The following is an 11,290-nucleotide window of genomic DNA, read 5'->3' on the forward strand; positions in this document are numbered from 1 at the left end:
CTGGGGCCTTATTTTTTGCTATTTCCTTCAAAGCAGCTTGAACTTCTTCCTTCAGCACCATAGGCTCTTGCTCATATGTTATTTCTTTAAATTCCTCTGTATCTGCCAATTCCTTTTTTACATGTGTTAATTTGCCGCCCAGTAGTTGACCTAGTTTGTGTATTCTAAAGAGAACTATTTAAAGAGTTGTTAAGGAATGTTCCTATCTGATGTCAGCCTCTGTTGAGAATGAGCTGAAGAGCAGCCAGGTACTCTTCAGTCTTGCAGCTACTGCTTACCTTTCAGGACAACCAGGAGTACAGGGTCTTACAGGCTCTCCAGGAACAGTGGGATACCCCGGTCCCAAGGGTGACCCTGGCAGTGCTGGCTCTATAGGACTTACAGGTGAGGTGCTTGGTTTTGGAGGGTAAAAAGAGGTGCCTGAAGATCAAGCTAACCCATCCTTTATGTCCACTATGACATTTGTTCTCCAGGACTACCAGGGAAACCCGGAAGTCCAGGAGCTGCAGGTGTAAAAGGAAGCAAAGGAGACACAGGTACTGAAAATGTAGGGGTTAGTTGGGTATGCTGGTGTCCAGATGGACAAGAAAAAGGGTTTTCCCTAATAGACTCTCTACAAGGAGGCATCGGGGTCTCAGATGTTCTAGGGTTCTTTGATTTTTCTCAAAGAGGTTAAGGAGAGTGGTTTTCTCCTCTGAGGCTCATTGAGCCCAAGGTTCTGAGGCTGTTCTCCCTCTTCTGCCTGTTCCTGAAGGGTTTCAAATGTCATACAAAATATCTTTAGAGAGGAGAATAAGACGTCTGTCCCTGCCAGCTTGTCTCCCAGCTGTGTGTATGGTTCCCATACTCTTTTCTGGAACTTCAATGGGCCAAAAGCCAGGGCTCTGGATTTAGGCAGGCGGACCAAAAAAACCCAACTCACATATTCGCAGCCTGGAAGGACCAACCCATGAAAACAAAATCTATAGTAACTAAGCCATAAACTATTGTGCCAGTTTTGCCCACTAACCACACATGCCTTGACTCTATACCATCCTTACCAGGGTCTAGCAGGTTGGGACACCTTGCTTGGACTCAGAGGATCGTTTAGATATACAGAGTGGTACAGAAGACAGTCTCAGACAACCAGGTACATGCTAATGTGAGCCCAACCTGTATTGTTCAGGACAAGAGAGATAAGACAGATTTGTGGAAAGATTATCCCAACAGCCTACCAAGACCTCCTTTTCTGCATAAGTGTGAAGTCACAGCTGTGGCTGACAAGAGGAGCCCATTACCAAGGACAGTGCTACAGACCCCAAAATAGGAGAGAAGCCTCTTACCAGGGAAATGCTACAGACCCAAAATGGGAGAGGAGTCCCTAACTAGGGCAGTGTTACAGACCACAAGAAGACAGGAGACCCTCAGCAAGGGAAGTGCTACAGACCCACAATAAAAGAGGAGACCTTCACCAAGGGCAGTGTTACAGACTCATAAACAAGAAGACCCCTCATCCAATGTAGTGCTATAGACCCACAATGGAAGAGGAGACCCTCACCCAGGATAGTGACACAGATCCACAATAGGAGAAGAGGCCTTCACCCAGTATATTATTACAGACCCATAATAGGAGAGGAGTTCTTCTCCCAGTGTATTTGTTACAGACCCACAATAGGAGAGGAGTCCCTCATCCAGGCCAGTGCTACAGACCCACAAGAGGAGAGGAGGCCCCCACCCAGTATATTGTTACAGACCCACAATAGGAGAGGAGCCACTCACCCCAGGACAGTGCTACAGATCCACAAACAAAAGGACCCATCACCCAGTGTAGTGCTACAGATCCACCATGTACTACAGACCTACAATGGGAGAGCAGCACTTCACCCAGTATAGTGCTACAAACCCCCAATTGGAGAGGAGCCCTTCACCCAGTATAGTGCTACAGACCCACAATTGGAGAGAAGCCCTTCACCCAGTATAAGTATAGTCCTACAGACCCACTATTGGCCAGGTTCTTTTCCAATTAAATTTATTAAGTAAGCAACTAATTCATTCTTTAAGCAATAGTTACTTAATTCTTACATGCTTTTGCTTTAAAGAATTTCAGAAGTTCCTCAGTCTAATGGGGATTGAGGCAAGGCATATGAATGCAGAGATGGTGTGAGACCTTGAGTTGAGTCTTAGGATTTGGTTTTGTGTAAATGGCATGAGGGAGAAGATCAAGAACTAAGCTGCAGGATAAATCAAGTCCATTTCCTAGTGGACTTTGGATTCTGGATCGGTGAGTTCTGGGTTTTTCTAAAGCCTATTCGAAATAATTTAATATTCAGCCTCTTTACATTTCTTTTTTTGTCCTTTCAATTGTTGTGTGTTTGTGTGTGTGTGTGTGTGTGTGTGTGTGCGCGCGCGCGCATGGACAAGTGGGCATGTGTAAATGTGTACACACATCAGAATGAATAGAGGTCTGCTACAATAAAACCTAGCCTGTTAATAATCTCACTTACTGGGAACAGATTAAACTCGTCAATTAAGAGAAAAAGAATAGCAGAATGCCTGAAAAAATAAGTTTCCTGCAGGAGACACATCTAAGAAATGAGAAAAAAGATAGACAAGACAAAAAAAAAATCAAAGGCTGGAAGAAAATATACCAAGCAAATATCATCCACAAAAAAGCAGGAGTGGCAATACTCATCTTTGACGAAAACCACCATAAAAGAAAAGGAAAGGGACTAGACAATGATTAAAGGAACAATAGATCAAGAAGATATATCATTGGTCAGCATCTAAGCACCAAATGAGAAACTTGCAAAACACAAAAAATAACAGACTTGAAGAAAAAAGATAGCACTATCATTGTTGTTGTTGTTATGTGCTATTGAATCGCTTGCGACTCATAGCGACCCTATGTACAAGAGCTCTATATGCGCTTCTATCCTGTGCCAGCCTAGCCATCTCAAATGCACTTATTCCCACCTCTCTAGTCACAGAATCGATCCATCTCATCAAAGGTCTTCCTCTCCTTCGCCGCCCCTCCACTCTGCCAAACATGATGTCCCTCTCCAAGGACCAGTCCCTCCTTGCAACATGCCCAAAATATGTCAGACGACGCTTCAGAATCCTTGACTCCAGGGAACATTCTGGCTTCACCCTCTCCAGGAGCACTATCATGGTAGTAGAAAACGTTAACACACCACTTTAAACAAAATACAGGTCAATTGAAAGAAAATCATAAAGATGCAAAACTGTACACTTAGCAAATTGACCTTGTAGAATTATTAAGAGTACATCACCCAAGTAAAGCTCCGATCATATAAAAAGGCACAAATTAAGTCTCAATAAATTAAAAAACAATGAAATAACCTAAAGTATGTTCTCAGACCCAATGCCATAAAACTAGGAATTAACAAAAAGATAAAGGATGAAAAAAAACCACAACAAAACTCCACCAACATGGAAGCTAAATATTGAACACTACTGGGCTATATAAGAAATAAAAAGTGAAATTCCATGAAAATACAAAATACTAAAACCTCTGGTATAGAGATAATACAGTACTCAAGGGGCAGTTCATAGCAATAGGTAAACACATTACAAAAGAAGAAAGGATCAAAATTAATGACTTAACATGCCCATCAAAGAGGAAAAAAGACCAACAACTCTACAAGCTAAACCCACAGCCTCTAGGGAAAAGGAAATTATAAAGACAAGGGCTTAAATTAATGCAATAGAAAACAGAAAAATGATTGAAACTGTCAACAAGACAAGGAGCTGATTCTTTGAAAGGGTCAATAAAAAATGAAATCTTTGGCAAACTTAAAAGGAAAAAAAGGAATAAATAAATAGAATAAAAAAATTAAAGTGGCATCACAACAAAATCAGCTGAAATGAAAGATAATAACAGAATATAATAAAAAGTTATTACAATATATTCTAATTTTGTAAATAAGCTAGTAGAAAATGAATATATCTATCCCCCAACAAATAAAGCCAAAGAAGAGAAAATGGAAGATTTCTACCAACTTTTTGAGTGAGAAATTAATTAAACATGTAATAAAAATGGCTTAGTAATTGTTGGAGACTGGAAAGCCAACATTAGAAACAATGAAGTGGCAGTAAGGAAACATGGGCTTGGTAGCAGAAACAAGGCAGGACAATGAATGGTTGAATTTTGTACATTCAATTATTTAGTCATAGCAAATACTCCTTTAAAGAAAGAAAGCAACTTTACAGATGAGCCTCACCTGACAGCACAGAAATCAGATTGACTACATCTGCAGAAATAATCATTGGCGAAGCTCAATATCACGAGTCAGAACCAGATCAGGTGATGATTATGGAATAGATCATAATTTACTCATATGCAAGTTCAAATTAAAGTTGAATAAGATGAAAACAAATACAAAAGATGCAAAATAGGACCTTGAATCTACTCCACCCAAATTAAAAAATCTTAAGAATAGGTTTGAAGTATTGATCACCAATCATTGAAGACCAAAGGAGCTGTGAAATAAAATAAAGGATATCATCCAAGAAGAGAGCCAAAGGTCATCACAAAGTCAATGTAGAAAGAAAGAGCCAAAATGGATCTCAGAAGAAACTATTAAAAAATTACGTTAAAGTGTGGAGAAGCCAAAACAAAGGGAAGAGATGCTGAAGTAAAAGAGCTAAACAGAAGATTTCAAAGGGCAGCTACAGAAGACAAAGCAAAGTATTATTAAAAAAAAAGTGTAAAGAGCTAGAGTTAGAAAGCAAAAAGGGAAGAACTTGCTCATCATTTCTCAAGTTTAAAAAACATACACACAAATTCAAGTCTCGAGTAGCAATACTGAAAGATGACACAGGCAAAATATTGAATGATCTAGAAAGCATTATACGAAGATGGAAGGAATGCAAAGTCACTGTACCAAAAATAAATGATCAACAGTGAAAAACCTCAGAAAGCACCATATGAACAAGAGCCAATGGTAACAGAGAAAGAAGTTCAACTACAGTGAAGACACTGGCAAAAAAAAAGGCCCCAGGAGTAGATAGGATACTGATTGACATTTTTCAACCAACAGACGTAGCCTCAGATGTGCTCACCAGTCTATACCAGAAAATTTGGAGGACAGCTGACTGGCCAACTGACTGGAAGAGATCCTTATTTGTTCTCAATCCCAAGAAAGGTGATCTAACAGAATGTGGAAAATATCAAACAATATCATTACTATCACATGCAAACAAAATATTGCTGAATATCATAAAAATGACCAGAACAGTACATCAACAATGTACTGCTAGAAGCTCAAACTGGATTTAAAAGAGGTTGTGACACTAGGAATATCAGATGGATACTGGCTGAAAGTAAAGAATATCAGAAAAATGTCTATCTGTGTTTTATTGACTATAAAAAGGCATTTGACTCTGTGGATGACAACTAACTATGGGTAACACTGAGAAGAATGGTAATCACAGAACACTTACTTGTGCTCATGCGAAATCTATAAATCAAGAAGGTATTACCTGAATGGCACAAGGAACTGATGTAGGATTTGAAATTGGGAATGGTGTGCATCAGGGTGTGTCCTTTCTCCATATCTGTTCTATCTGTATGCTGAGAGAATCATTCCTGAAGCCAGACTGTATGAGGAAGAATGTGGTATCAGAATAGGAGGAAGACTCATCAACAACCCGCACTATGCATATGACACAAACTTGCTCGCTGAAAACAAAGAGGATCTGAAGCACTTGTTGCAGAAGATCAAAGACTACAGCTTTCAATATAAATTGTATCATAACAACAGGAAGAAAAAGGTCCTTACCAGTGGGCCAGTGGGCAACCTCATGATAGATGGAGAAAGGATTGAAACGGTTAATTATTTCATCTTGCTTGAATCCACAGTCAAAACCCTTGGTGCCCGCAGTGAGACTATAAGGAGACATATTGCTCTGGGCAAGTCCATTGTCAAGGATTTCTCCTGAAGAGCAATAATGTCAGTTTAAAGACAAAGGTGTGCCTACTTCAGGTCCTGCTGAGACCTGAATAATGAATAAGGATGATAAAAGAATTTACTCCTTTGAATCGTGGTGTTAGAGAAAAGTACTGAATATCCCATGGACTGCCAGAAGAACAAACAGATACGTTTTGGAAAAAGTATAGCTGGAGCGCTCCTTGGAGGCAAGGATGACAAAGCTTCATCACTTAGACTTTGGAAATGTTGCTAGGAAAGGCTATTTTTTGGTAAAGAATATTATGCTTGGAAGGATGGATTGTCAGTGAAAGAGAGGAAGACTCTCTTCAAGACAGACTAACATGGTAACTGCAGCAATGGGCTCAAGGGTATCAGAGGTGGTGAGGATGACGCAGGATAGGGCAAGATTCAGGATTATAGCTCCTGGGATCGCTATGAGTCTCATTCAATTTGATAACACTTAACAACAACAACAATGTATTACAATAAATATGAAAACCTAAAGGAAATTTACATAGTCCTGGAAAACCAGACCCTATGCATATTGACAGGTGTAGAATGCTTGAAAAGACCCATCACAAAAGAAGAAATTGAGCATGTCATAAAAAGAACCAGATGAACCATGACCAATTCCACTTAAATTATTTAAAAAACATAAAAAGGAGTCATTCCATGAAGCAAGCATTACACTAATATAAAAAAAAAAACCAGCCAAATACATTACCAGAAAAAGAAAACTATGGAGCAATCTCTCTCAAAGAATATAGATGCAGGGTGATGAGGATGTGGAGGGGGAGGTAGATTAATCATGAAGTAGTACAATTTAATGGGGGAGGGGGAGGGAAATTGGAAGACTGTTCTCAAAAACAATGTATTAAAACTTTGTCAATAAACTAGTATTTAAAAAAAGAAAATAGATGCAAAAATTCTTAAAAATACTGATTAATAAAATCCAACAGTATATAAGAAATAATTCTTCAGGTCGAAATTGTATTCAAAGATGGTCCAACATAAGAAAAAAACACAATTCATCACATTAACAAAGCAAAGAACAAGTACCACATGATTTTATCAACTGATGCAGAAAAGGCCTTTGACTAAATCCAGCCCCCTCCCTGCTCCGGCACTGTTGATTAAAACTCAACAATAGGAATAAAAGGGAATTTCCTCAACGTAGTGAAAAGTATGTGCACAAAACCATGGGCCACCATCATTTTCAAAGGAGAACTACTCTTGGTGGACGAGACAAGGATGCCCACTATGACCACTTCTATTCAGTATTGTATTGGAACTTCTACTAGGGAAATAAGACACGAGAAGGAAATAAGAAGCACCTAAATTGGCAGGAAGGTGGTAAAACTGCTACTATATGTGTATGATATTATAATGTACACAGAGAAACCCAGATACTCAACAGAACACCTGTTAGACCTAGTAGGACAATAGAGTTATAGAATACAATTTCAATATAAAGAAAATCAGCAAAATTTCTCTACAGAAACAAAGAAAACACAGAAAAGGAAACAAAGAAAGCAATACCATTTACAAAAGCCAACTACAAGACTAAATGCTTGGGAATAAACCTAACTAAACACACACACACACACACACACACACAATTTATAAGGAAAACTACAATGAGAGACCTAACAAAATGGAAAAATATTCCGTTCTTGGATAAGTAGAAGACAATCCTACCAAAAGCAGTCTACATGTTCAATGCAACCCTAATACAGATACCAAACTCATTTTTCAAAAAGATAGGAAAAAATTGGCAGATTTATTTGGAAAGAAGAGAGGCCCAAAGTAAGCAAAGCTCTTCTGAAAATTGAAAATTGAAAGTTATAATGAAATGGGAGGCATAGCACTCCCTGATGTCAAAACTTTCTACACAGATATAGTGACCAAAACAGTGTTATATAGGTACCACAACAGACCAATGGAACAGAATCAAGAACCCAGAAATTAACCCAACTACCTATCATCAATTGATATTTGACAAGGAATAAAAATCTATCAAATTGGGACATGACAACCTCCTTAATAAATGGTGCTGGAAAAACTGGACATCTACCTGCAAAAAGCTGAAGGAGGAGCCACATCTCATATCATGAATAAAAATCAATTCAAGGTGGATCAAAGACTTTGGGGTAAACCGCAGAACCATAAGGATAAGAGAAAGAGTAAGATGAATCTTAAAGCCCTACTTTATGGACTAAATAAACCTGCATATTTAGCCACAAATGCACAAATAGAAGAGAACAGAATTGATGAATGGGACCTTATAAAAATTAAATCCTGTGTCCATCAAAAACTTTTTCAAAAAAACAAAACAAAACCTTTTCCACTTAAAACCAGGAGAGAATAAAATAAATGAATGGGACCTTCTAAGAAGCAAATCTCTAGTCACATCCAAAAAACTTTTCCAACAGCGTAAAAAATGAAGCCCACAAATTAAGGAAAAAATACTTGGCAATGACATATTTATAGAATATTCCAGAGCCTTAACAAGAAAAAGATTAACACCCCAATCACAAAATGATACAAGATATGAATAGACACTTTACCAAAGAAGACATTCAGATGGCAAGCTATGAAGAAATGTTCAAAATCCCCACCTAACAGAGAGATGCAAATAAAAATAACTATGAGACATCATCTCACCTCAGCAATAATAGCAAAGTTCAACAAGCCAGTAAAGAGCAAATGTTGATGAAGTTATGGAGACATTGGAATTCTGATTCCCTGCTAGTGGGAATGTAAAATGATACAGGCACTATGGAAGGCCTTCTGGGACTTTCTCAAAAAGTTGAAAAGAAAAGCACCATTTGACCCAACAAATCCACTACTGAGAATATACTCTCAAGCCAGAGCCACAACTCAAACAAATAAATGCAGACCCTTGTTTATCACTACATTATTCACAACAGTAAAGAGATGGAAGCAATTCAAGTGCCCATCAACAAACAGATAGAGAAACTATAGTAAATTCACACAATGAAATACAAAGCAATAAGGAAAAATGAACCTGTAAAAGATTACACAACACTGGGAGGCCTGAAGGATATTGAGTGAAATACCTGTTACAAAAGGACAAATACTACGTGACAACACTGCTACAAGACTGGCTTGCAGGGTTGAGGGGAAGATAGGAAAAGGGTGGATATATAATGAACCTTGTATTAGAACAGATAAGGGGGAAAACTCTCTGAAAGGAATATATGATTGTGTATTATATGTAGGAGAACAATCTAGAAACAAGGCGTGTGTTGGGGGTGGACTGGTCAATCCTTACTACATCACCAAAGTATTTAAAATGGAGCTTCAAAATTCTTGCATCTAAGGAACAGCTTGGTTTCACTCTCTCCAAGACAAACCTTTTTGTTTTCTTGGAGATCCATGATTAGTTCAGTATTCTTCTCCCATACTCAACTCAAAGGCATAAATTCTTTTTCTATCATCCTGTCATTGTCCATCTCTCGAGTAGGTGTGAAGGTGTTGGCTTGGATCAGGCACACGTTTTTTCCCCCTCTTTTTTTATTTTTTTATTTTTACAGAGGTTTTGGATTTCCGTTAATTCATTGCCGCAATTTTCTCCCTGCCCACCCCTCCCCACCAGCTTTAATATATAGATGACATTGTTGCTTTTCAGCATTCTGGAGAGGTCCCTGACAACATATTTTCCCAATTTAATTTGTCTTTTGAAGTCTTGATTGCTGGTACCATGAGTGCTGGTTGTAGAAACAAGCAAGCTGAAATAGTAAACAATCTCTATCATGATGCTGCTAATTAACCCAGTGATAAGAATGTTTGTTTTCTTAATGTTGAGTTTCAATCCATATTAGACTGCAGTCTTTGATCTTCTGTGGCAAATACTTCAGGTCCTCCAGTTTCAGGAAGCAAAGTTGTGTCATCTTCCTCCAATCCAGATGCCACATTCCTCCTCATAAAGTCTAGCCTTGAAAATTATTTGTTCTGCCTATAGACTGAAAACGTATGGAGATATGATACATCTCTGACACACTCCTTTCCTAATTTTGAACCATGCATTGTTTTCTTGCTCTGTTCTGATGACAGCTGCTTGATTCAAGCATAGGTTTCAAGTTCAATCAAGTGTTCAAGGATTCCCAGTTTTTTTAAGGTTAGCCACTATTTGTCGTGATCCACATAGTCAAATACCTTTGCATAGTCAATGTAACACAGATAGACATTCGGTACTCTCTGCTTCTCTGCTTTCATCCAAGATCCATCTAATATGTGTTGGGTTGTTTTTTTGTTTGTTTTTTTTTTCTTTTTGTTTTATACAATATTTATCCTTGTGGGACTGAGTTCACTCAGCATAATGCTCTCCAGTCCCTCCCAAGTCAGGTAATAATTTACAAAGTTATTGCTCCTGTGTACTGCATAGTATTCCATTGTGTGAATGTACCATAATTTCTAGTAAAAAAACAATAAAAGCAGTAAGAAAGAATAAAAACAGAAGAGAGAAAAAAATGTCCTTAGTGCCACGACCTCTTCTAAACCCAGCCTGTATTTCTCTGTAGCTCTTTGTCAGTGTACTGTTCAAGTCTTCTCTGGATAATCATCAGCAGGATTTTGATAATGTGTGATATTAGTGATATTTTTCAATAATTTCCACACTCTGTTGGGTCACATTTTTTTGGAATGGGAATAACTATGGATCTCTTCCAATCAGTTGATCAAGTAGTTGTCCCCCAGATTTCTTGGCACAACTTGGTGAGCACATGCAGGGCAGCATCTGTTTGCTGAAATATGTCAATTGGTATTCCATCAATTCCTGGGGCTTTATTTTTTGCCAACTCCTTCAGAGTAGCCTGAACTTCCCCCTTCATCATCATCATTACCTCTTGATTATATGTTGTTTCTTGAAATTCTTCTGTGTCAGCCAATTCTTTTTGGTACAATGACTCTGTATACTCCTTCCATATGTTTTTTTTTAATACTTCTGGAATAAGTCAGTATTCGGCCCATAGCATCTTTAAGTATTGCGACAAGTGGCTTGAATTTATTCTTTAGTTATTTCAGCTTAAAAAATGCTGAGCGACTACACCCCTTTTGATTTTCTGATTCCAGCTTGTTACACATTTCATTATAATATTTTGCCTTGCCTTTCTCAGTAGTACTTTGAAATCTATTCAGTTCCTTAAACTCTTGATTTCGTCCCTTTGCTTTTGCGTCTTAAAGCTCTAGAGCAATATTCAGAGTCTCTTCTGACATCCATTTTGGTCTTTTCTTCTTCTTCTTCCATCTTAGTACTGAGTTTTTGCATTCTCCATGAACGATATTCTTGATATCTTCCCATAGCTTATCTGGTCTTCTTTTATTAGTGTTCAAGGCCT

The 11,290-nt window shown here is 38.2% G+C and overlaps 1 pseudogene; it reads left to right on the forward strand.

Moving 5' to 3' along the window:
• LOC102850733 overlaps positions 1-11,290 on the forward strand; it is a 41,945-nt pseudogene that overhangs the window by 8,046 nt on the left and 22,609 nt on the right.

This window comes from Elephantulus edwardii, unplaced genomic scaffold (genome assembly GCF_000299155.1).
Source record: "Elephantulus edwardii isolate Elephantulus edwardi_28Jun2011 unplaced genomic scaffold, EleEdw1.0 scaffold00605, whole genome shotgun sequence".
Taxonomy (NCBI): domain Eukaryota; kingdom Metazoa; phylum Chordata; class Mammalia; order Macroscelidea; family Macroscelididae; genus Elephantulus; species Elephantulus edwardii.